The sequence below is a fragment of the Narcine bancroftii genome, chromosome 6 (genome assembly GCF_036971445.1).
Source record: "Narcine bancroftii isolate sNarBan1 chromosome 6, sNarBan1.hap1, whole genome shotgun sequence".
NCBI classification, from domain to species: Eukaryota; Metazoa; Chordata; class Chondrichthyes; order Torpediniformes; family Narcinidae; genus Narcine; species Narcine bancroftii.
Genome location: NC_091474.1, coordinates 44,906,985 through 44,933,138, shown reverse-complemented (window position 1 = coordinate 44,933,138; position 26,154 = coordinate 44,906,985). Strand labels below are relative to the sequence as shown.

Below are 26,154 nucleotides of genomic sequence, written 5' to 3'. Positions count from 1 at the left end.
ATGCTTTCTTAAACATCATAGGTCAGGTCATAGAAATATTTACTCCTGAGAACATGAAGTACTCCCTCCACTTCACCACCATTGATGTGGACTGGAGAGTGGGCTCTTCAGTCCTCTCCTTTGTTTGAAATGATATTGTGCAAGAGGTTGGCACCAGGCCCGGAGACTCTCAATCTCCTTCGTGTCGCCTATCTCATCATTATTTCTTCATGCTAGGGTGATTAAGATACACAGGGAGAGATTGGAAACAGAGATCTGATTATGAATAGTCAACTGCAATCACAGCGTCTGCAGACTTCCGTGTTTCAATTTAGGTTTATTGGTGTGAGTTCTGAGATAATGAAAAGCCCAGTTCTTCTTTTTCCACTGAGGTTGGGTGAGACAAGAACTAGAAGATGTGGGTTGAGGGTGAAAGGTGAGATATTTAAAAGGAACATTCGGGGAAACTTCTTCACGTAGAGAGGGTGAGAATGTGGAATGAGATGTAAACTGAACTGGTGGATGCAGACTTGATTTTGATATTTAAAAAATCTGGATAGGTACATGGATGGGAGGGGTGTGGAGGGCTATCTTCTGGGTGCAGGTCAATGGAACTAGATAGAATAATAGTTCATCATGGACTAGATGGGCTGAAGGGCCTAATTCTGTGCTGTGGTGTTCTGTGATTCTTAGTGTGTTATCCAGGCACTCGGCAATACTTAGGCTTCAACTACTTTCTTGGGCAGAGAATTCCATAATTTCTGTGGGTAGAGCAATTTCTTCTCATTTACGTCTTAAATGGCATATGCCTGTTCCACAGATGTCACCGGATCCTGAATTTTATGGCCAATGGGAATGCCCTTTCTTAAATCAACTTTGAATCTGAGATGTTTCTGTGAGTTCCTCCCTCATTCTTCCAAACTCTTCTTCATTCCAGCCCATCTGATCCAATCTCTGTTAATGAGTCAGACCTGTTACCCCCCCCCCCCCCCACCCAAGGGCTCAGTGACCATTCATTCAACTCCCTAGTCAGTTGTTCATAAGACGGATGTTCTCACTGCATCTTGGGACATGTGACAATAATCTTGAACTTGAACTTGGGGTTGTTAACAACTGTTTTTATTCAAATTCAGCCCCTTTAAGGGCAGCAGGAGCTCAGTCACCTGGTGAATTGTGACATCATAATCACTGCCCAGGGTGGGCGCTGGAAGGGATGCTGCCCCGCCATGTGGTGATACAAGCGGGGCCGGTTCGCCATGATGATATGCGCCGCCACAAAATCATAATACAGCTGTGCAAGGCATTGGTGAGACAACACTTGGAGTATTGTGTGCAGTTCTGGTCGCCCAGCTGTCGGAAGAATGTGAAAGGGTGTAGATGTGAATAACCTGGCTGCTACCGGGACTAGAGGTTTATAGGACTATGAGAGACATGCATAAGGTGAACGTCCACAATCTTTTTCTCAGGGTAGACAAGTAGAACTAGACCATGCGGTTAACATGACAAGGCTTAAAAGGGATCTGAGGGGCCAACCTTTTCACTCAAAAGGTGGTCTGTGTCAGGAACCATTTGGAAAGCATTCAGAAGATTTCTAGCACTGCATCTTGGTTCATATGACAATAAATTTGAACTTGAACTTGGATAGGAAGGGTTGAGAAGGATGCAGGCAAATGGGTCTCAGGCTTGATAAATCAGTAAAATACTCTTTCTTTATCTCCTATGGACGCTGCGAGACTGACTGATTTGCTCGAGCATTTCTGTGTTTTGACTAGCCCAGAATGGGTCAGCATGGAAGAGTTGGGCTGGCCACTGAGCCCTGGGGGGTTAACAGGTCTGACTCATTAACAGAGATTGGATCAGATGGGCTGGAATGAAGAAGAGTTTGGAAGAATGAGGGAGGAACTCACAGAAACATCTCAGATTCAAAGTTGATTTAAGAAAGGGCATTCCCATTGGCCATAAAATTCAGGATCCGGTGACATCTGTGGAACAGGCATATGTTGGGCTGAAGGGTCTGTTCCATGCTGTGTGATTCTCTGGCTTTGTGCCCGGTATTTTGACTCGGGGCCTTCACACACCTATTTCGCGGGTTGACAGTGTGAAAGGGGCTATTGTTTTACTGTGAATGCTTTGTGAATCGAAGCACAATGCCTTCATACTTGCCCATTACACCTTCTGAATGACCTCAGCATTGTTTTGTGCAATGATCCTCTTTGCCTAAAGCAGTATTTACAATGCCCTCAGCTTCACCCCAGCTCCTCGGTGAATCCATGCCAGTCTTTGTGTTATAAAGCCCCACCAAAGTCCCCTCATAACAACTGATGATTTTGTTCATGACACACAAAAGGATTTAATTTTGCACTAATTAAAATTACTGCTGAATTTTGCAGAGCTAATTCTGTTTAATGACAAAATATCAAATAGAATTTAAAATGTGATCCTGTTGCTCACCTACTGATTCATTTCATTTTGAAAATATTTGCCTAAATATATGATTGTAGAAATTATTTTTCTTTGCAATATGCAATTGAAAATCTTAATCTCTTGAAATGGGAATAACCATTTACCTTGATCCCTTTCAATGTGAAACATGGCAATAATCAAAGAACATCACAGCACAGTACAGGCCTTTCAACCCTTGATGTTGTGCCAGCCCATATATTCCTTAAAAAAGTGTGCTAAATCCTCCTTACCCCATAACCCTCTGTTTTTCTGCCTAAGAGTCTCCCCTAATGTTTCAGCTTCCACCACGATACATGGCAAGGCATTCCAGGTCCCCACAACTCTCTGTTTAAAACACTTACCCCCGATGTCTCCCCTAAACTTCCCTCCCTTGACTTTGTACGCATGTCCTCTGGTGTTTGTTATTCCTGACCTGGGAAACAGGCACTGGCTGTCCACCCTATTTATGCCTCTCATAATCTTGTAGAGCAGTGGTTCGCAACCTTTTTCTTTCCACCCACATCCCACTTTAAGTAATCCTTATGCCATCTGTGCTCTGTGATTAGTTAGGGATTGCTTCAGGTGGCATGTGGGTGGGAAGGGAAGGTTGAGAATCACTGCTCTAGACCCAATTGTTACTGAAATATTTTGCTTGAGAAAAATTGTCATTGGCGCATTTCCTTTGGAGTTCTGAAACCGTGCACACATAATTAGGGATGATTAAAACAGTGGTTTTCAAGCTTTTTCTTTCTACCCACATACCACCTGAAGCAATCCCTTCCTAATCACAGAGCACTGATGGCATAGGGGATGCTTAAAGTGGTATGCGAGTGGAAAGAAAATGGTCGAGAACCACTGTAATATAGACCTCTATTAAGTCATTTACAAACATTTTGCTTCATTATATTTCTGTATCTAGGATGACTTGCACCCCAGAATGACAATGACAATCTACATACACCCTGGGCCATCAGTCAACACCACTGGTTTACAATGACTGCCAGCTAAGTGGTTAACATTTTCTATGTCCTTCATGATCCATGCTAATGGTAGTGAGTTTATTGGCATACGCAAAGGTTCAAAGATTCCTTACATTAAAAATGTAATACACGTGATATACCTCAAATTTTGTCTGCCGTAAGGCAAAGAATAGCCATTAGCATTGTCCAGCACCCCTTACAGTCGGAGAAGGAGATACAAAAGAGATCCATTCAGAGGCATTGAGTGTCTGTGGATTCCCCTCCAGCACTCCCACTGCCTCTGCAGCCGCATAGACTCCTGTTCACATCACTGGCAACCTGAACTCCGGATCCAAATCTCCAATACAATCAAGAAGCTTTCAGCATTCAAGGACGTTCGGGAGCCCTTCCTCCCCCCCAGTACCCTCTCGAATCCTAATTCCAATACCTGGTTCCCATCAGCCAGTCTCCAGCACCCCGCAGTCTGTGAGTCATTCAGCTGCAAGTCATCAACCGCCTCCAGGCTGTGTGGGTCCTTCAGCCACTGAGCCTCCCGTTAGTCCACTGCCATGGGAACCATCCTGCAAGCTTGTCGCCTATGCTTCTCCTCCTCAATGGGGAGTGTTCTCCCATTTCTGGTGCGCAGTGGGTCCACTGCAACCCTAGGGTCTACAACCACGTGTGGATGACTGCCGCACAGATGCTGTGAACTTGGGTGCAAACCCCGCGGTTGCATGATTTTAAAATGAAGCACCATCGGCTCCTTTAACAGACTGCTTAAAACCTGTACAGAGCTGTAGGCTTTAAGAGCAGGCGGTAGGACCCTACAGAGCAGCACCATGTCTCCGCTCCCCGCTCTCCCAGCTCCAGCAGCGCTGCCATTTCTTTATATATATTCTACAGACAAACATGTTCACCACAATTCTTACTTGCTGCAGCTGAACAGATATTTCATGAAAAAAATCATGTGCATAATGGAATACAAAAGTGACAATAAATAGAAAAAATTAGAGAGATAATATACAGAGTTAAACGAGAAAGCCTCCAGACGCTGTTGTAGTTTAATACATAAAAGTGCGGGAGAATCGTAGCAGATCATAAGTCATTCTTTATGTAGCAAAGATGCATAATAAAGATACATGGCTGAATTGCTGTGTGACCTGCTAAGTTTCTCCAGCAATTTTGAGTAATAAATAATGAATGGCCAGCCTGGTGGAAAGAATGGTAACTTTGCAATAGTGCAGGCAGTCCATTAGTTGGAGCAGTCAGTCCCTGATTAGTGTAAAAGGAGAGGTTTAAGAACCTAATAGCTGTTGGATAGAAACTGTTCTTGAATCTAGAGTTGTTGGTCTTCCAGACTTCATTCCCTTTCTGCCCGAAGGGAGCAATGAAAAGAGGTTGTGACCAGGGTGTTAGGGAGTCCTTTACAATCTTGGCTGCCTTCTTGATCCAGTGCCTCACGTCGATGGTTTCGATTGATTACACTGCTTATCCTTCCACTTCATCCTCCCCACCAACTTGACGTAAAGTAAGTGCCACAAGTGCCGGTAACGAGGAGATCCAACAGGAGAAAACCCAGTTCTCACCCACAGGCATTCAATGGCACATTCACTCTCCGCCTTTCTTTGGAATGTCCCTTTTGATCCAACCTCCACTACTACCCCCAGCAATGCATTCCAGGCACCTACCACTCTCTCTGTAAAATATTTTGCCCTTGACATCTCCCTTAAACTTTCCTCCATTTTATTTGATAATCACTTAGATCAGAAATTCAATAAGATCATGGCTGATCTGGCCATGAACTCAGTTCTTTTCCTCATTATCCTTCATTCCCATTTTCTTAAAAAAAATAATCTGTTCACATAATAATGCAAAATCGTAAGAAATAGGAGCGTCCTGCTCCTCTTTTTAAAAAAGATCACCTGACTTTCTTCATCAGTTTTATATCCCTGCAATATCCTCAGTAACCTGAAATCATTTGCTCTGCCAAGCCCTCGAAGAATGGATACATTTCAACAGTTCTTGTCAGGAAGTTCGGTCACTGTTGCACCTTTCTGACAAGTGAGGATATGTTATGTGTCCACGAAAGGTCACTAGTTAAATGGACTCCAGGTAACTTGGAGCTCTCCACTCTCTATGCTACAGGGTTATTGATGTATAGTGGAGGGTCGTTGTTCCTGGCAGGGACAATTGTAATATTTGAAAGTACGTGGATAGGAAAGGTTCAGAGGGCTGAACACAGGTAAATGTGACTAGCTCAGGTTGACAACTTGCTCAGCATAGACATGTTGGCCAAAGACTCTTTGTCTGTGCTGTAAAACTCAATTACTCTTAACTCTTTTGTAGACTAGTTGGCCCGTCAAATCTATGCTGTCTCTCAGACTAATTCCTTCCCAAAATTACTTTCACTAAAACCCATTCTCTCACAGAAGGACTTTAATTCCACCAGCCCCATCTGATATCCACACACTAGGGATAATTTACATTGGCCAATTAACCCTAAAACCCTCACCACTTTGGAAAATGGGAGTAAATTAGAGCACCTAGAGCAGTGGCTTTCCAACTTTTTCTTTCCACTCACATACCATCTTAAATAATCCCTAAGCCATCAGTGCTCTGATGTAAGGGGTTACTTCAGGTGTGATATGAGTGGGAAGGGAAGGTTGAGAGTCACTGCTCTAGACCCAATTGTTAGTGAAATATTTTGCTTGAGAAACATTGTCACTGGCCCATTTCCTTTGGAGTTCTGAAACCATGCACACGACGAGTCAATTAAGGACAGATTAAAGCAGTGATTTTCAAACTTTCTCTTTCCACCCACATACCACCTTAAGCATTCCCTTACTAATCACAGAGCACCAGTAGCATAGGGAATACTTAAGTGGTATGTGAGTGGAAAGAAAGAAGTTTGAAAACCACTGATCGAGAGGAAGCCCACAGGATCACAGACAGAACATGCAAACACTACAGGCACAGCACCACAAATCAAATTAGACTGATTCCTGGTTGATTCTTGGGATGGCAGAACTGATGGGTGAGGAAAGACCAGATAGACCAGGGTTTTACTCATTGGAATTCAGAAGAATTAAAGGGACTTCATTGAGATGTAGAAACTTCTATCATGGATGTAGAAACAGGTTAGATGCAGGAAGAAAGTTCATGATGTTGGAGAAGTTGAGAAGAAGGGGTCACAGTCAAAGAAGAAGAGAAAGGGGTGCCAATTAAGGCTAAGAAACCTCTTCACTCAGAGAGTTGTGAATTTGTGGAACTCCCTTGCCACAAAAAATTGTTGAGACCAGTTTATTAGATATATTCAACAGGGAGTTGGATGCAGCTCTTGTGGCTAAAGGGAGGGATCAAGGGGTATGGAGAGAAAGCAGGAACAGGATACTGAGGCCTCATGATCAGGCATGGATGGTGAAGCAGGGTAGAAGGGCTGAATGGCCTACTCCTGCTCCTACATTCTATGCTCAAGAGCCCCCAACACCTCTTTCTTCTGCTACCTTTGGGAAAAAGGTACAGGAAACTGAAGACGAGGACTCAGCAGCACAACGGCAGCTTCTTCCCCACTGCCGTCAGATTCCTGAATGATCAATGAACCATTCTTTAACTTTTTGTACACACTTTTTATTTATTGTTGTCAGCTGGTTTATATGAATGTTTACACTTTGATATGCTGCTGCGAAACATAGAACTTCGTGATTAGTAAGGGGTTGCTTAAGGTGGGGTGTGAGTGGGAAGGGAAGGTTGAGAATCACTGCTCCAGACCCAATTGTTACTGAAATATTTTGCCTGAGAAAAATTGTCATTGGCCCATTTCCTTTGGAGTTCTGAAACTGTGCACATAACGAGTCAATGAAGGACGATTAAAACAGTGGTTTTCAAACTTTCTCATTGTGGTATTCTGTGATATAAATCCAAGTCAAATTTGAACAGGGTCATCAGTCAGAATCCTTTTCCCACAAAAAAAAATGCGAAATACAAGAGGAAGAAATTGGGGTGTGAGAGGGAACAGTTTAAATGAGATGTATGGTGCAAGCTTTTTCACTGACAGTGGTGGGTGACAGGATAGATCCACAGAACATAGAACACTATAGCACATGAATCAGTCCCTCAGCCCATCTAGTCTGTGCCAAACTGTTATTCTGCCTCGTCCTTTTGACCTGTACCCGAACCATAGTCCTTCACTCGCTCCCAACCAAGTGCCTATCAAAATTTAGTGGTGGGACTACCAATATATCCACAACCTTGGACATTGCTTCAAAGTTTTCTAAAAGTGGGTGTTATTGCAACAAGTGTTTCGCAATGTTAGTGGGTTTATTTGTCACTGGAAATCAGGAAATATTTGCAGAGAACTTCATGCCTGCTCAGTAGCAGATGGCTATGCCAGAAATCTGAACCGACATGATCATATATTTAGAACAGCTCTCCGAGGACAGATTTCCATCAGATGAATGTTTAGTAGGACAATGACAATGGCAGCTGTTAGTGTGATTGTTACAATATGGTTAAATGGTAGGACTGTGGTTAAGTTACTGGATCAGTAAACAGGCTGTGGATCACACGTCCCAAAGCACACATCAAGTCCCAACACACCAGCAGAAGAATTAAAGCTAAAGCAATCAAATCAGAAGAAAACCTCGAACCAGCTGCATTAAATAGGAACCTGCAGGTTGAATGGGGAGGGTATGTTAGTAGCACATCTGATGACAGAATATCAAAAGAGCCCGGTATTTCAAAGTTACCGTGCAGTTTCTGAAGACCCTATGGAGCTAATGACAGGGTTTGCTTTGATGAATTAAAGTGAGATAGGGAAACAGAGAGGTAGGGTGGGTCTGGGATCCATCATGGATTCGAGGCTGGCATCCCTAGAGACTGATCCCAATATCTGCAGACTTTCTTGGCCAAATAGCTTCTCCACTGTAAAGTCTCTTTGAAGGATGCCTACCCTGAAGAAAATCTCCTCTCGTCGAAGGGAGTTCTGTGAGAACCTCTCTCTCTGCTCCCCCTCTGTATTCCGCGTTGCTCTGAAGCGCCACAAGCATGTACTCACCCAAACTCATTTCCACAGCCACGAGTCCTTCCTGGCAACTTTTCTCCACCACCATCTGGTACCATGCGGTGTCTAGCTCTGTTTCCAGGCCTCCCAGTTTGGCCTCTACAAGGATGTCCACTGCCCATGCTGCAATGACTGTTGCTCCCTTTTCTTCTCTTGCCAAATGTGACGGATCACACTCACCTCCATGTGCATATACCAGTGGGCCCTCGCTCTCTCATTACCACAGATCTGGAACACACTCACCATGACTTGCACTTCATCCTCTGCCGGATCCATGCCTTCTTCCTTTTCCTATCATCCATGAAGGATCAGAGGCTAGCCTCTCTTGAGACTCCAGCACCCCACCCCCTTCCCTTCCTTCTCTTAACAGAAGAGCTACTCATCCTCCTCTCTTCTACCCTCCTACCGGTGTCAATCTATAACCACCAACCCTTACCATGCTCCTCCCCCTGCCCCTCCCTCCTCTCCTCTCTCCTCCTCACCCTTTCCCCCCTCCCCACTTCTTTATTCAGACACCTGCCTGTTTTTGCTTCAAACCATAGAACAATTACAGCAGTGTTACCAGCCCAGAGGGCCCTAAATCCCAGCAGCAGAAGATATTCACCAAGACAAATGGTTACTTAAACAAAAACTGCTTTTAATTATCCAGTCCCTCCCTCTCCCCAATCCAGCCCCCTTTGTCTGATCCAGCACCTCCCTGATCCAGACCCTCATTCCCCCAATCCTGCTCCCAAAGGTTAGAGATATCCATTGTTTTTAGTTGTCCAGGTGGAATATTATATGTTGTTCCTCAAGTTTACCTTTGGCCTCACCCTGACTGTGAATGAGGCTGAGAAAGCCCCTGTTGCAATAGATGGGGGAGTTGAAAGGGTGGCTTCAGGAAGCTTAAGTCTTGATGCACATACAGACCATGGGTGATCAGGGAAGCTGTCTCTCACTCTGTGTTTGGCCTCACCAATATAGAGGAAATGCCTCGGTACACCAGATGCAGTAGATCAGGTTGGACCAGGTACTTTACCTGGAAGTTCTGATTGTGGCCCCGGAAGGAGGCAAGGAAGGAGATGTACGGGCAAGATCTGTACTTTCTGCAGTTACAACAGGAAGCACCTCAGGCAGTGAATAAAGCCAGATCATTTCTGTCTGTCATTTTCAGTATAAAAGGTTTGGCTCACTCATTTGGGAAAGTTGGAATGAAGGAAGCAAGGAGGAAGAGAAATTCCACAAAATGATGCTGCAGCCTCCCTACCTCATCACCTGAGTGAATGGAACTGTTGAGCTAAATTGGTCATGGCAGCCATGTTAAGACTGTGACAGAGTATATAGATGTGGTTTTGGAAGATAAACTGAGAAAGATATGTTAGTGTAGGTCACATACAAACACTTTAGAACAGATCTTATTTAAAATACTGGAGCTCTGCCCCATGATAGACATATCGGCTCCACAGCCTTTGCAAGAGTTTTGAAGAGTGCTCAAGTGACTTCACTAATGGATTATAGTTTATAAAAGGCAACAGATGAAATATCTTGTTGGAGCCACAGATTGTCTGGAAGAGAACATGCTGTTCTAAGAGGATCATGTGGTTTTGCAAGCAGAGAGAGTCAAACAGGCTTTTATCTCTGTGAGAGAGAGAGAGAGAGAGAGCAAGAGAGAGATCACTTCTACAGTGTTACACCCAGTAACAGTAGCTAGGACTGAAACAGGACAAGCTGGCAAGCTTGTGGAAAGCCCCATTTTTGGAAGACAGCCTGGTCAAAGCCCTTGTGGTTCATGCAAGAGGAGAGGACTGGTTGTCTAATGTTTCACTTAGAATAAGTGAAACAAATAGGAACTCTGTGGTGACCTGAAAGAAAGAGGTTATCATCTGGAGAACCCTGAAAGGGCAAGTTTCTTCAGCAAGACACTGAAGTGGCTGATTAAAAAGGAATCAGTTGTGGATGCCCTGGAACAACAAATCTCTCTCTGAAAACTGACAAGAACCTTCCTGAGTGGTAACCATTTACCTTTTGAGCACCAAAGCCTGATGAACTTTATAAATGTTAAATTCTGTACACAGTATAAGAATTGCTTGCAACCAGTGAACTTGGAGGAATGAGAAGTGAGATTGGAGTGTGAACCAAAGAACCTTTCTGAACTTACACATATTACATACAAGTGCTCTTAGAATTAGAAGGGGGATTAAATTAAGTTAGTTAAGTTGAAGTTTGATTCTATTTTCATATTAAAAGCAACTTATGTTTAAGTAACCACTTGTCTTGGTGACTATCTATTGCTTCTGGGTTTTGTGGTCCTTTGGACACATTGGAACATTAGAGTCCTGATGTGACAGTCTCACTCGAGGACTGGTGAATAAAAGCAAAGCAGGCTGTGGACACTTGAAGTAGGTTCAGCAGCATCGGTGCATGAGAAAGAATGGTCAACGCTTTGGGTCAGAAGTCTTGATGAAGGCCTCTGACCTGAAACATCGACCATTCTTTTTCTCCCGCAGATCCTGCTCGACCTGTTGGATTTCTCCAGCAGAGTGTTTTTTACAACAGTCATTGAACTACTTGTTCATCATTAAATCCATCTGGTTCAGAGAGAGAGAAAGAGAGAGAGAGAGAGAGAGAGAGAGAGAGAGAGAGAGAGAGAGAGAGAGAGAGAGAGAGAGAGAGAGATCACACTCATCAATTTGAATGACTTAAGTGCCTACACAGGTCAGGGCTAGTTAAGGGTGGACTATATGTGCTAATGTTGATGTGTGGACATTCCCAGAACCAATGTTCAACTGCAAATTCATGACAATCTGGTCAGGCTGAGATTGATTGTCACATATCCAATGCTGTGAATTGAAGTCAAAGACACTCACTTCAAAGATATTCAGTTCAGATGATTCTTCTGAAAGCTCCTTCCTGAAGATGTCACTTGAAGATGTATCATTGATACGGTCTCCACTTTTTTAGTCCCTTGGGTGTTTGGTACCAGATGGCTGTGTCAGTGTTGATGACGGCACACATAGTATAGGCTCGTGCCAAAAGTTGTTTATTGAAACGTACACTGGAGTGCCATGAAAAACTTTGTTTTATGTGCTATCCAGGCAAGTCACCCTATCATCAACTACAAAACAAAACAACAATAGGAGAATATCATGTTGCAGAGAGACACTGCAAGGACAACAACATTTTACTCATGGGAGTTCTGTTTAATTGGCTGTTAAAAGCAGACAGAAAACTGTCCTTCAATCAGGAGGTACGGTTTTAAACTGGTATCTCTTTCCTGGCGGGAGTGGGGAGGGGAGAAACCATGACTGGGGGGGAAGGGGACAGCTTGTTTGAAGTGTTGGCTTCATTCCCGAGACAGTGGGTGGTGAAGGCAGAGTCGATGGAGGGGAGGTTGGTTTGTGTGACGGCCTGAGCTGACTACTCTCTGCAGCTTCTTACGGACTCGGGCAGAGCAGTTCCAGGCTGGGACAGGACAGTTCCTATTGTGCATCTGGTGCATATTGGTAAGAGACAATATAGACACGTCAAATATCTTCAGACTTCCAATGAGCTAAAGATGTCGGTGCATTTTCTTGCTCATCATGTGAAAGTTGTTGGACTAGGACAGATATTGCTGATATGTACACCCAGAAACTTAAAGCTGTCCATCATCTCTACTCAGTGCCATTGACACATATAGGGTTGTGTGCTCCATCCCACTTCACAGATTCAACGATCAGTTCCTTCATTATGTTGACACTGAGGGAGAGCCTCTCCATCTTGTTGTTGTTTTTAGATCCAGCCTATAACACTGGTGTCATCCGCAAACCTGTGGGTGAAATTAGAGTAGTGTTTGGCCACATGGTCATGAATGTATGAAGAGTGCGTAAACGGGGCTGGGGGGGATGCAGTTTAGTTAAACCAAAAAAAATCTGCTGATGCTGGGGTTCAAGAGCAAATGCGCTGGATAAATTCAGCAGGTCACACATCATCCATAGGAAGTAAAGGGTAACCAACGTTTCAGGCCTGGGCTTTTCTTCAGGTATAAGCAAAAAACAAGCGGGTGCCTGAATAAAATGGTGGTAAGAGGGAGGAGAGAAAGGGGATGAGCATAGGTAAGAGGTTGTAGGTGAATACAGGTGGAAGGGGATGTTTTCCATTCAGTCTGCCTGTTTTATTTTCCCTGATGAAGGGCTCAGGCCCGAAATGTTGGACGCTGCATGACCTGCTGAGTTTCTCCAGCATATTTGGGTGTTTTAGCAGGGCACCATTGTTGAGAATAATCATGGACGAGATATTGTAGAGGAGGTTATTGAGGCTTCCATTCAGGGATTTGGAGATGAGTGAAGTCAAGTTTATTATAATCGGAAACCAGACATAATAATATACAAACTACATAATATGCAGGACAAGTATTCACATACACAAGAGTCTTGTAGGGATAGACTTTATCCGAGATTCATATCTGGTCTTTGGTCCCCTTGATAACTGATAGATTTTTTTTCCCCCTCAGTTCAAGAGTAGCTTGTATTTTTAATTAAGCTTTTGGATCTCCTGGTATTTCTCACCAAACCTGACTAAAACTGTTACTGAGGCCAGGAGTCTCTTCTCACGACTTTGTGGATTTTAAGGCAGATCCGACATTTTGCTGTCGGTTGGGAGTTATCTGACCATTTGAGAGGGGCTAAGTGGAAAGAATGTCCTTTGTGGAGTCCTCCCCACATTGATTTTGATCTGGCAGAGTTTCTGTGCCCCCATGCTGGGGGCCAGTACAAGTACTCCAGATTGCTGGAGAAACTCAGCAGGTCACCCATCATTCACAGGAAGTTGGGGGCGAGGTGGAGGAAGGGGGAGGAACACAGGTGGATACAGGTGGGAGATTAGAAGTGGGGAGGGGGGAGAGGGCAGAGAGGGTTAAGAAGGGTAGGAGAAGGAAGGTGGTAGGAGCTAGAGAAAGTGAGATGGAAGGGTCGAGAAAGAAGGAGACTGGGGAGGGAGTTCATAGAAATTGGAGTTTGATATTGAAGCCTTCTGGTTGGAAAGTGCCTCAATAAGGTGTTGTCCTTCCAATTTGCGAATGGCCTCAACCTGCACCACATGAGGCCATTGACAGATGTATCAGTGTGGATTTGTGGCACTCCCTCTCTCTTTCCCTACCCCTCTGTCTCCCTTCCTCCAGCCCACCCACCCCCTTCTCCTTCCCTCCCTTTTCCTATCAGAGAGCTACTCATCTTACCCACAGCCCTCTCCACATCACCTCTCATCTTTCTCCTACCTTCCCACCTGTATACACCTATTGCCACTCACCTGTTAGCCTATGATCCTCCACCATCTCCCCCCACCCTCCCCTCCCCACCTTTTCCTTCTGAATTTAGATACTCCTGAAGGATTCAGGATGAAACCTCGACTGCCTTTAACTTCCTACAGATGCTGAGTGGCTCACTGAGTTTCTCCAGGTTGGTTGTTGGAGGTGACTCTATCCAGACATGTAACCTGCCCTGGGATTGTGACAACCTCCCATCAAATCAAATGAGAACGATTTATTGCAAGTAAAACAATATGTATAATTTACCGTTGATAAAAATGAAATCCCATAACTTTCTTCATTGACTTTCTATGCTAGAGGTGTTATGGAAACTGAAAGTTCACCACAAGATGGCATTTACATCAAGAATGTTGAAAGTTGCCTCCAAACCACACCCAGTCCTGACTTGGAAACTTCTCGCCGTTCCTTCACCATCACTGGGTCAAAACCCTGGACCTCCCCCCCCTGACAGCACTGCGGGGATCCTCACTCCTCAGCAATTAGGGATGGGCAATTAATGCTGGCTCAGCCTGTGAAGTTCACATCCCTTGGATGAACAGCAAAAAAAAACACAGATCTTGGAGACAAATTTAACTTTTTTTATTCCAAAATTATACTTTATTCATGAAGTTTGCAAATATCATCCAACTGTTAGTTAATACACAAGCACAATAACTTTGAGGTACATGCATATATGACATATATGGAGCTGGGTGATGAACCTCAGCATTTTGAAGACTGAGTGGAGTTCATCCTGCCAGGAATGTACCAGTTCACAATTCACACCATGGATCGTCCTCACTCAGCACAGTATCAGGCCCTTCTGGTCCATGATCCCCCCACCCCACTGCCCAATTAACCTTTGGAGCATGGGAGGAAACCAGATCACCTGAAAGAAACCCAAAGAGACATGGGGAGAACTTATGCCAAATTCGAACCAGGGTTCTTGGTGCTACAATAGCGTCACCCTCAGCAATGTTGCCTGGATTGTTTGCCAGATTGCTTTATTGTATGCTAGTTACTGGGAATGTCTGCCTTGTTGAGTTTCATAAACGGCATTATTAAGGTTACATCATTTTGCAGAGATACACTGAAATGCTTCAGATACAAGGATCTAATGTCAAATGAACGTTCACATTGAAGTACGATTTGTAAACTGGATAATGAGACTGCTTTGCATGACTGCATTGCATATAAAGTTAACAGAAAAGAACAAGACATTTCTCTCCCAACGGTAATTCCACAGTCGAAACAAGCCCGCTTGATCTTTTGATCAACAGACATATTCTGATCATGAATTAATAAGGCAAGAATTCACATCTCGTGACAAAGAGTAATAGAGCAAAAGCAAATGTTTTTTTTTGCCCTGATACATAAAATTCCTTTCGTTTCTGAAATGTTCACTTAAAGATGGATGTTTTTCTTTGTTTTCTCAAAGTTTTGTCTCAGGTTGAAGCTGCATGTATATTCAGTCTAGGAATAAAGGTCGAACCCCAACCAACCAATTTTCCCTTGCAACCGCTGCAACCGTGTCTGCCTGTCCCGCATCGGACTTGACAGCCACTAACGAGCCTGCAGCTGACGTGGACATTACCCCTCCATAAATCTTCATCCGCGAATCCAAGCCAAAGAAAGAGAAGAAGAAAGGTCCAAGAGCAATGTGATGGTTTTCCTGAGAGAGTAGAATTCACAGAGCAAGTACATAAATAATTACCATTGTATCACCAACATTGCTGTGCTGCTACACTGCCGGCCTACTGCAGGGGGCAGCCTCTGTACCTGCAGGAGTGTACCGCCAGCCTACTGCAGGGGACAACTTCTGTACTTGCAGGAGAATACCGTCGGCCTACTGCAGGGGCAACCTCTGTACCTGCAGAAGTGTACCGCCGGCCTACTGCAGGAGGCCACCTCTGTACCTGCAGGAGTGTAAGGGGACAGGACAACACCTGGCCGGCTGCCATTCGGTCGGCCTGAATGGATCAAGCCCCACCCGGTCGGGTGTCAATCACCCTCCGGGATATAAGCTTGTGCCGGCCTCCTGAGGCTCACACTGAGTTGCTGCAGCCACAGCCAGCCTGGCTCTGTGGAGGATTTTGTGGATTAAAGCCAGTTGTTCTGTCTTTACCTTGTGTGTCTGATTCTGTCTAACAGCGCACCACAATTGATGCATTCCCCAAAGGGGGGTAGCAAAAGAGCTGTTTTTTATGCATACACGAGCCACCTTGCCTCTGTTCCCAACTGGGTCCTGTCCCTCCTTTGACAGTTTGAAGATTGCCGGTGGAAGACCGAGATCTCAATCTCTCGACCCAAAATGTCAACCATCTCTCTGTCTCTAAGGACGCCGCTTGACCTGCTCAATTCTTCCAGCGTTTTGTTCTGGACAAGAGATCAGTGACCCTGGCCTTGGCCAGCCGCAAGTCACTTAATCCCAAAAGCTTGCTGCCAGACCAATCCTGTTGAAGGCGTTTGAATGACTTTATCAGACCCCTCTACGACTACCTCTGCCTCAGTGAGAATGTGGTCACAGACTTGTAGATCCATGCAGCATGGGAAGAGGCTCTTCAGCCCAGCTCACCCATGCCAAGCAAGTTGTCTACATGAATATGGGCATTTTGCCCATATTCCTCTGAAACATTCATAGCTGTGTCTTTGAAATATTATAATTGTATCTGCCACCACTGCTTCCTCCAGCAGGTTGTTCCACATACTCACTGTTAACACATTGCCTTTCAGGTCCACTTTAAATCTTTCCCTTCTCATCTTAAATCTATGCTTATCTGGGTTTTTAGATTCCTATCTCTTAGAAAAAAAGTCTGGCACCGTATCCATCCCCCTCATGATTTCATAAACCTCTATATACTCCACCTTTAGCCTCTCCCATGCCAGGAAGAAAAGTTCCAAGTCTTCTAATCTCTCTTGATAACTCAAGACCTGCAATTCTACCAAAATCCTGGCAACCCTTCTCTGCAACCTTTCTGTGGCATCTTCCCAACAGCTGGGTGACCAGAATTTCACCCAATACTCCAAGTACGGTCTCTCCCCCTTGTCTTGTACAGGTGGACATGATGTTCCCATTCTTGGGTCAGTGCCTTGACCGATGAAGGCAAGTGTGCCAAAGCCCATCCTCACCTCCTCATCCCCCTGTTTCTCCATTTTCAAGCAACTACATACTTGTACCCCTCGGTCTCTCTATTCTACTGCCCTGGTTTGACTTACCAAAATGTAATACCTCACACTTGCCTGAGTCAAGTTCCCTTTGCCATTCCCTCCCCTACAAACTAAAAGCCGTGGATCTGAAAGCTTGTCCGATATATCCACGTAACTGAAGTCCTATATCTTTATAGCATTCTAGTAAATCTTATCTTTACCAAGTCAGAGCTTCGATATTCATTCTAAAATTGGACCACAGTATTAAATAATTCTCCAGAAGAAACATTAATTTTATATCTTGTCAGTCTGATTTACATCCATTTGCATCCAATCAACTTACAACCCCCGTACGTTTTGGGAGGAAACCTGAGCACTCAGAGGAAACCCACGTAGACATGGGGAGAATAAACTCCTTACAGACACCACCAGATTCAAACCCGGGTCACTGGCACTGTAATCATTACACTACCCATGCCGCTATAATCCTGAAGTTAAATTGGAAAACATTTCACATCAATAACAACAGCTACAATAAAGGGCAGGTTGTAGGCTAGTTTAAAAGTATTTATCAAGAGGTGATGGGCGTAACCTTCTTAATAATTACCACATGTCGATCTTTAATATTAAGGAATATTAAGTGAAGAATGGTGGAAAATGGAGGGAGGGAGTCAACTGGTCAGGCAGTATCCATGGAACAAGATGGACAGTCAACACCAGTTCAACATGAAGATGCTGTAATTGTAGTTTAATACACAAACGGGCTGGAGAAACTCCGTCGTTCTCACAGCGTTCATAGGAAACAAAGATACAAAATTAATGTTTCGGAGTCTGAGCCCCTTTATCGAGACTAGAATTGTTAGATGGAGTTGTCAAGCATTAAAAGGTGGTAGGGGTCCTTGGGAGGGGCCAGGAGTTGATAGGATACTGGATAAATGATGGTGAGGTGAAAAGATAGGGAGGGAAGGGGAAAACTTGGAGGGGCAGGTAGGTTTGAGAGAAACACAAGTACAGGCACAGGAAAAGGACAGATTGAAACAGTGGAATGGGCTTGAGATGGGGGTTACCTGAAATGGGAACATTTGATGTTCATACTGTTGGGTTTAAGACTGCCCAGGCAGAATATGATCCGTTGTTCCTCGAGTTTACTTTTGGCATCACCCTGGCAATAGATGAAGCGAGGGGTGCTCGGTGAAGTGGTCACCCAATCTGTGGTTGGTCTCACCAACGTAGAGGGTCTCACTGATGTCGAGGATGTCACCGTGGGTACAACAAATGTTAATGTTAATGATGCAGCACAGGAGAAGGGCTTTCTGAACCATAACAGGCAATTACACCCAATTAACCTACCAATCCCATACGTTATTGGAATGTGGGAGGAATCTGGAGCACTCTGAGAAAACCTACGCCGGTCATGGGAAGAACATGGAAACTCTTTACAGACAGGTGTAGATTCAAATCCAGGTCATAGGCTCTGCAATAGCATTGAGGTGTCGGGACAAGAAATGCCCCCACTGTGGTTGGTTTGAGCACTGAATTGCCTGAACTGTGTATCAGGGACACAATGTCATAGAACAGTACAGCCCATGTAACCTATTTCACAACAATCTAAACTTGCCGTCCAGGGTTAGTGCCAGAACAAGTCTTAGCAGGGGCATTAGGGTCACTGTGGGGGCCCAATCTAATGTTCAAATACTCCATCAGCGGTGGGGGGCAGGGGGAGATGTGATGTTGCTGCCTAACTGCCGACAATGAACCTCCTCCGTGCACCTCAGCTCCCAGCCCCCTTCCTCTCTCTCCAACACAAGAGATAATGTGCGAACTGGTGATGTTAGACACTAGTGACGCTAGGCTGTGGGTGAGGGAGGGGGCAATGGCCACGAGCAAGTGGGAAGTCACAATACTACGTCTGGGGGGGGTCAATGCCAGCAAATGCCCCCCTTGGAGCTGACCCTCCCTTCCCTCAAAGCCCTTAACCCTCCATTTTTCTTACAACCATGCGCCAATCTGAGTCTTTGAAATGGTCCTATTGTACCAGCCTCCACCACCCCTGGCAATGCATTCCAGATACCCACTACTCTCTGTGTAAAAAAAAAGTACCCTTGACGTCTCCCCTAAACTTTCCTCCACTCACCTTAAACAGATGTCCTCTGATGTTTGCTGTTGTTGCCCTGGGAAGAAGGTGCATCTAAAAATAGAGGCCATTGATTTAAGCTGAGCGCCACCTTCTTCATACAGAGGGTGGTGGATATGTAGAACAAGCTGCCAGGCGAAGTGGTGGAGGTGGGTACAATTGAGTTGTCAAAAGATGTTTTGAAGGTACATGGTAGAGGGATGTGGGCTGAAAGCTTGTAAATGGGACTAGCTTAGTTAGACAACTTGGTCAGTACAGAGAAATTGGGCTGAAGGGCCCGTTTTTGCACTTTAAAATTCTACGCCTCTTTAACTTGTTGCCTACAGTGAAAACATGAGTTCACCTCATTGACTTTAGTGGTGTATTTGTAAGTTTAATAATAAGTACTTAAGATTGGAAGCATCATTTTTTACCAGCAGTGTTTAACAGGATTGAGTTCACACTTACTTGGGCCTCATTCTGAATTCCCCCACACTCACACTCAATGCGCTTATGCTTTGTGAAGTATGGGTTAGGGATAGAGTTAGGGTTTGTGGTGCATCTATCCACATTGGCAAGAGTCATTGAAGCATGCCAAACTTCCTTCAGTTTGCAAGGAAGTAGATAAGACACCTGTCTTATCTGGTAATGTCGATGTTCTTGGGCCAGGTGCAAGAGTTAAGAGAAGAGATAGAAATGGTTTCAGGGCATTGAGAGCAGTGTGATGGGGGCTATGTGGCTAGTGGGGGGTGGTGTGGGTGGAGTTGTGTGGGGGTCTGGGAAGAGAGATGAAATGGCAGGGGTAATAATTCAATAATATGTCATGTGGCTCCAACACAAGATTTTGTACACCAAGACAAATAAAGCAGAATGATTATATTTTGTGTCTCAATTACCACACAAGCTGGTATTGATCCTTTCCTGTGGATGCACTACCTTGAAATTAGTCAAACAAGCACGAGGCCATGAAGAAGCCAGCGGAAGAATATTCACCTCTGAGCTTGGCATTCATGCAAATTGGAGTAAACGGTGCTTTGAAAGGAGCAGTAGTCGTAGAGTTTTGGAGTTTTTCAGCATGCGAACAAATCTTCAGCCCAACTTGTTCATGCCAACCAAGGGTGAAAAAGGTGCCATCAGAACCTTATTAAATCTTTCCCCCTCTCACCTTAAATCCCTCTGCTTTTAGACTCCCCAACTCTAGAAAACATGACTATTGACTCTACTTATGCTGACTATAAAGTTCCCCATCAAGCTCCTTCACTCCAGGGAGAAAGTCCCAGTCTATCCAGCCTCTCCTTATAACTCAAGCCTTCCAGTTCCAGTACAGTCTCCTAAATCTCTTCTGCACCCTTTCAAGCATAATCTATCTAGGTGTCCAGAACAGCACACGGTTCCTTCAGCATCTGCAGTCTCTCATGTTTGCCACAGGTCTCCAAGTATTGTCTCCCCACTAGAGATGTACATGATGTCCCAGCTCTTGTACTCAAGTGACCACCAGTGGAGTAGATGCAGATGTTCCAATTCCTGCAGCATTTACCCTCTCCACACCATTTTGGACCTTCAAGCCTGCAGGTCCATGACAAGTTGCTTATGTTACTTTCAATACTTCATCACGTGGGTGCCTGGATTTTGTGGGCTGCACTGCATTATATGCAATTGTGCAGGTCAGCCACAAGGTTCCTGTGGAGTAAAACTGCTTAAGTTCAAGATCAAATTTATTATCATCTGACTGTTCATATACAACCCAAAGAAACAGCATTTCTCCAGACATGGTCTACATACATGCACACACAATACAGATCTCAGATTTCAAATTAGTGGTCAAAATACTTTTACGACCCCAAAAGTCCCCAAAACCCAGCAGCAATTGACATTTACCAAGACAAGTGGATTTTAAAACAAAGGTTATTTTTAATCAACTTTAAACATGAAAATAGAATCAAACTTATCTTTATACTTAACTAACCCAAATTAGCCCCATTCTAATTCTAAGTGCATGTGTATGTAATGTGTGTGTAAATTTAAGGAAAGTTCATTGGTTCACAGTTCAATCTCATTTCTCTTTCTTCCAAGTTCTCTGGTTGCAGGCAATTCCTGGACTGTGCACAGAATTTAACATGTATAAAGTCACCAGGCTTTGGTGCTCGAAAGGTAAATGTTGATCGATCAGGAAGGTTCTTGTAGGGTTTGTAGAGAGAGATTTGTTGTTCCAGGATTTCCACAACTGAGTTACCACCATTAGTCACCACAATGTCTCGCTGATGAAACTTGCTCCATCAGGGTTTTCCAGATGGTAACCTCTTTCTTTCAGGTTACGACAGAACTCCTTTCTGTTCCTCTTATTCCAAGATAAATATCAGACCGATAGCACTTCCAGCCATCCACTGCTCTGGAGCTTTTCATCCCTTTCATCCAACCAGCTTCCTGGGTTGCACTATTCAGCTACTTTTCAGTGTCACACATACTAGCTGGGAGAGCTTGTCAACTTGTCTCTCTCCCTCTCTTTCTCCAACTACCAACTGCCAGAAAGCCCATGTCACTTGCAAAACCCCCACCTTCTTCAGCAAACAACAGGAGTTCTTCTCCTTGGTCAAGATGTTGTCTTGGATAAACAAAACCTAGGAGTGACCTTTCTGTGCACTCTGTCAAAGCACTTGAAAAGAGCTTCCAACAGCCAGAGTATCTCCAGTCCATTAATTTCATGACATCATTTCAATTAACACCTACTTGTGAAATGTGCATCACATTCTCCAGAGATCCTGCAATGTTACTGAATATGAATTCTTCAGTCTTTCAAATAAGATCTGTTTTAAAATGTATGTATGTAACCTACTGTAATCTTACCAAAATTCCTCCCAATATTTATCCATTACAATACATACAACCCTGAGATTCTTTTTCCTGTGGGGTGAGTCAGTACATAATAATAATATATATAAAGATTATAGACAACACTTTCCTTATTCTAATAGATCCTAATTTCAAAGTATCATCTTCCAAAAGCATGAGCTACGATATTCTGAATTTCGATTTCTTTAATCCAATAAATCAACCTCTGAGACTGCTATTTTGTGTAGCTTTAATTCATTAATAAAACGCCTAAACATTTTGCACAGCTTCACATTAAAATACTTCATAACGATGAATAACAAAGCGCTTACTGTATGATAGAGATATAAAATGTACATAAAGAAGCTCAAACTTTAAAGAGATACATAATGATATTTAAAGGGATGCACAGAAAAATTCAAAGAAAAATTCTCGTGCTCACGCTTCCTTCATATCTGGTTGAATAATGAGCAAGTTGTTTATCTGGGCAGATATTATGACATATTACATCATAGTCACTATGGTAACACTACAAGCAATAGTTCTCTTGAAGAGACAGGCACAAAATTAACTAAGAGATAAAAAGCACAAGGTTTTACATGATGTAATTTTTTTAAAAATCCATATTTTGGGATGATCTCGGTTACAGGATAACATTCATCAATCTCACAGATTGCGAGAAAAAGCTATTTCACAGTTTGACAGTCCTAATTTTGATCCTCCTGTACCTCCTTCTTGTCAGCATGAAAAGCGTTCGCTAATAATTCTTTGAGTCCTATTTAAGCAATGTTCCCAGTAAATGTCATCAATAGAGGAGAGGGAGACCCCAGTGATTTTCTCAGCTGTCTTGATGATCCTCTATATGAACATCCATTTGGGTGAATGGACCAACAAAGGATGGGGAAGGAGAGTGGTAGGGATGGAGAGATCTGAATGAAGCTGTGTGATTATATTTACAGCTAGAAGGGTAGGGTGGGAGTTCCATCCTTGTGAGGATGGGCTTTGTGGATAAAATGGTTTGAGGGCAGGCTTCCAGTTGGTGGGGACAATCAGGGAAAATTTATTTAAAAAAAATTAATCTAGAGATACAGACCTTTTGGGATGTAGGTAGGACATACACAGTGAATGGTAGGGACTTGGGGAGTATTGTAGAGCAAAGGCAAGGAAGAATACAGCAGTTTTGGTCACCTAACTACAAGAATGATATCAATAAGATAGAAAGAGTGCAACTCTTTTGTTGTTTACAACTCCTGTTGTTTACTAGGATGTTGCCTAGTCTTCAGGAACTGAATTACAGGGAAAGATTAAACAGATTAGGACTTTATTCCCCGGAGCATAGAAGAATGAGGGGAGATTTGAATGAGGTATCAAAAATTATGATGGAGTAAATGTAGATAGGCTTTCTTACTGAGGATGGGTAGTAAGAAAAACCAGAGGACATGGGTTAAGAGTTTAAGGGAAAGGTTTAAGGGGAACATGAGGGGGAACTTCTTCACACTAAGAGTGATGGGAGTGTGGAATGAGGTGCCAGCTGAAGTGGTGAATGAGGGCTCAATTTTAACATCTAAGAAGAATTTGGACAGGTACATGGATGGGAGAGGTATGGAGGGCTATGGGCTGGGTGCAGGTGAGTGGAACTAGGCAAAATAAAATGGTTCAGCACAGTCTAAAATGGAGGAAAGGACCTGTTTCTGTGCTGTATAGTTCTATGGCTATTTCTTGACAGTAGAATCACAGCTAGATAGTGTAGTCAAGAAAAGCTTTTGGTACATTGGCCTTCATCTATCAGTGTACTGTATGGAGTACAGGATTTAGGTAGTCATAGTGTATATGTATAATATATTGTTGAGGCACTATTTGGAGTTTTGGTCATTGTATTATCAGAAAGTTGTCTAACAGGAGAGAGTGCAGAGAAGATTTATGAGGATCTTGCCAGGATTTATGGGCTTGAGCTACAGGGAGAGGTTGAGCAGGCTCTGGCTTTATTCCTTGGAGTGCAGGAAGATGAGGGGTGATCTCAAGGAGGAGTACAGAATCAGGAGAGGAATTGGTCGAGTGAATCCAGTCTTTTCCCCAGGGTAGTGAAATCAGTAACTAGAGGATATAAATTTAAGACAGTGGTTCTCAACCTTTTTCTTTCCACTCACATATCACTTTAAGTAATCCCTATGTTCTGTGATTAGAAAGGGATTGCTTAAGGTGGTGTGTGGGTGGAAAGAAAAGTTTGAAAACCACTGTTTTAATCATCCCTAATTGACTCGTTATGTGCAAGGTGATCTGAACTGGAGGACCTCATCTTGGGAGCAGAAGTGACAGAGACAGAGAAATTGAGAGAAAGGAATAGAATCCTTGCAGGGGACTGGGTGTGAAGAGTTGTAGTGGGAATTGATAGGTTTGTAAAAAAAATGTCTATAGAAAGCTTGTCTCTCAAGAAGGAGACAGAGAGATCAAGAAAGTGTAAAATGTCGCAGGAGACCAAATGAAGCTACCAACTTGGTGCCTGCTGGTGAGTTCTGGTGGAAAGATGGGTTCTGCCAGCCAACAAGATCCACTGTTCACTTCCCTGAGTGTCTGCAGGACATTCTGTGCTGACTACTGCCTGTCAGGCTTGTGGTCCGACGTACTATTCTGAAAGGCGTTTTTTCAGGATGGACAGGTCTAACTGACTGGGACACTTGCATGGCCATGAGACCTGACCCATCCTTTACAAACACTGGGGACATGTAGAAACTCAGCATCTGCTGACACTAATGCCCCTTTACTTTCGTTCCCTTACCCAGCCTGGTGCGGCAACACACAGAGGTGCCCATCAAAATGAGGGCAATGCTAGGTCCTCTTTTCCCTCCCCTCTAGTCTTCCCCACTCCCCTATCTCCTCTCCCCTCCTCAATTCATCTGCCCTCTTTTTCGCTCCTCTCTCCTCCCTTCTCCTCACTTCTCAAGTAAATAGTGTTTCTTCTCAAAATAAACTTTATTCACCATAGAAAAAATAAAAATACTTGGAGTATTGCATTCAGTTCTGGTCACCTCATTACAGGAAAGATGTGAATGCAGAGATGTGAATGTGAATACGGAGAGAGTGCAGAGGAGATTCACCAGGATGTCGCCTGGATGTCTCATGAAGCAAGGGTGAAAGATAGAGCTTTTCTCTTTGAATGATGAAGGGTGAGAGGTGGCCTAATAGAGAGTATGCGAGGCTTAGATACTTCATTCCTGGGGAGGTAATAGCAAATTCCAAATAGCAAATACATCTGTTTCAGGTGATTGGAGGAAAGATCAGGGGTAAGTTTTTCACTCGGGAAGTGGTGGTTGCGTTGGAAGCAAAGCCAGGGGCGGTGGTGGTGCTGAAACAATACCAACATTCAGAAGACTCTTAGATGAGCATAGGGCTGCAAGAAAAATAGAGGGCTATTGGTGTGAGGCCAGGAAAAATTGTTGCTGTGCTTGTTGTGGAGTAGGTTTATATAGTTCAGCACAACAATGGGGCTGAAGGGCCTGTACTTTGCTGGGCATACCTTGGGAATGGGCTCAAGCCCAAAACGTCAATAATATATCTTCACTTCCTTTGGATGCTGTGAGTGCAGCTGAGTTCCTCCAGTATTTCTGTGTAATGTTCCATGTTATTTTCAATACAGTTTTTTTTCACTTTCTTAGTGTCATGTTCATTTGTATAGTCTGTTACTGCAGCGGTTCTCAACCTTTTTTTTTCCACTCACATCCCACTCTCCCTATACCATTGGTGCTCTGTGATTAGTAAGGGATTACTTAAAGTGCTCTGTGGGTGGAAAGAAAAAGGTTGAAAACCCCTGTGTTAATTGTTCCTAATTGACTCGTAATGTGCACGGTTTCATGACTCGATTGGAAATGGGCCAATGACAATTTTTCTCAAGCAAAATAATTCAGTGACAGTTGGGTCGAGAGCAGTTATTCTCAACCTTCCCTTCCCACTCACATCCCACCTTAAGCAACCAGAGTACCGATGGCAGAGGGATTGCTTAAGGTGGAATGTGAGTGAAAAATCGAAAACCACTAGTTGCGGTTCTTTGGCTTGGCTTCGCGGACAAAGATTTATGGAGGGGGTAAAAGTCCACGTCAGCTGCAGGCTCGTTTGTGGCTGACAAGTCCGATGCGGGACAGGCAGACACGGTTGCAGCGGCTGCAGGGGAAAATTGGTTGGTTGGGGTTGGGTGTTGGGTTTTTCCTCCTTTGCCTTTTGTCAGTGAGGTGGGCTCTGTGGTCTTCTTCAAAGGAGGTTGCTGCCCGCCAAACTGTGAGGCGCCAAGATGCAAGGTTTGAGGCGATATCAGCCCACTGGCGGTGGTCAATGTGGCAGGCACCAAGAGATTTCTTTAGGCAGTCCTTGT

At 44.0% G+C, this 26,154-nt stretch overlaps 1 long non-coding RNA gene across 1 annotated transcript; it reads left to right on the top strand.

Annotated features, from left to right (window-relative positions):
- The first annotated feature begins 1,180 nt into the window (after nt 1-1,180).
- Nucleotides 1,181-3,536, top strand: LOC138737503 (uncharacterized). The gene is made up of 2 exons (XR_011340983.1): nt 1,181-1,285; nt 3,341-3,536. It is a non-coding gene; the product is annotated as an uncharacterized lncRNA (long non-coding RNA).
- Nucleotides 3,537-26,154: the final 22,618 nt, after the last annotated feature.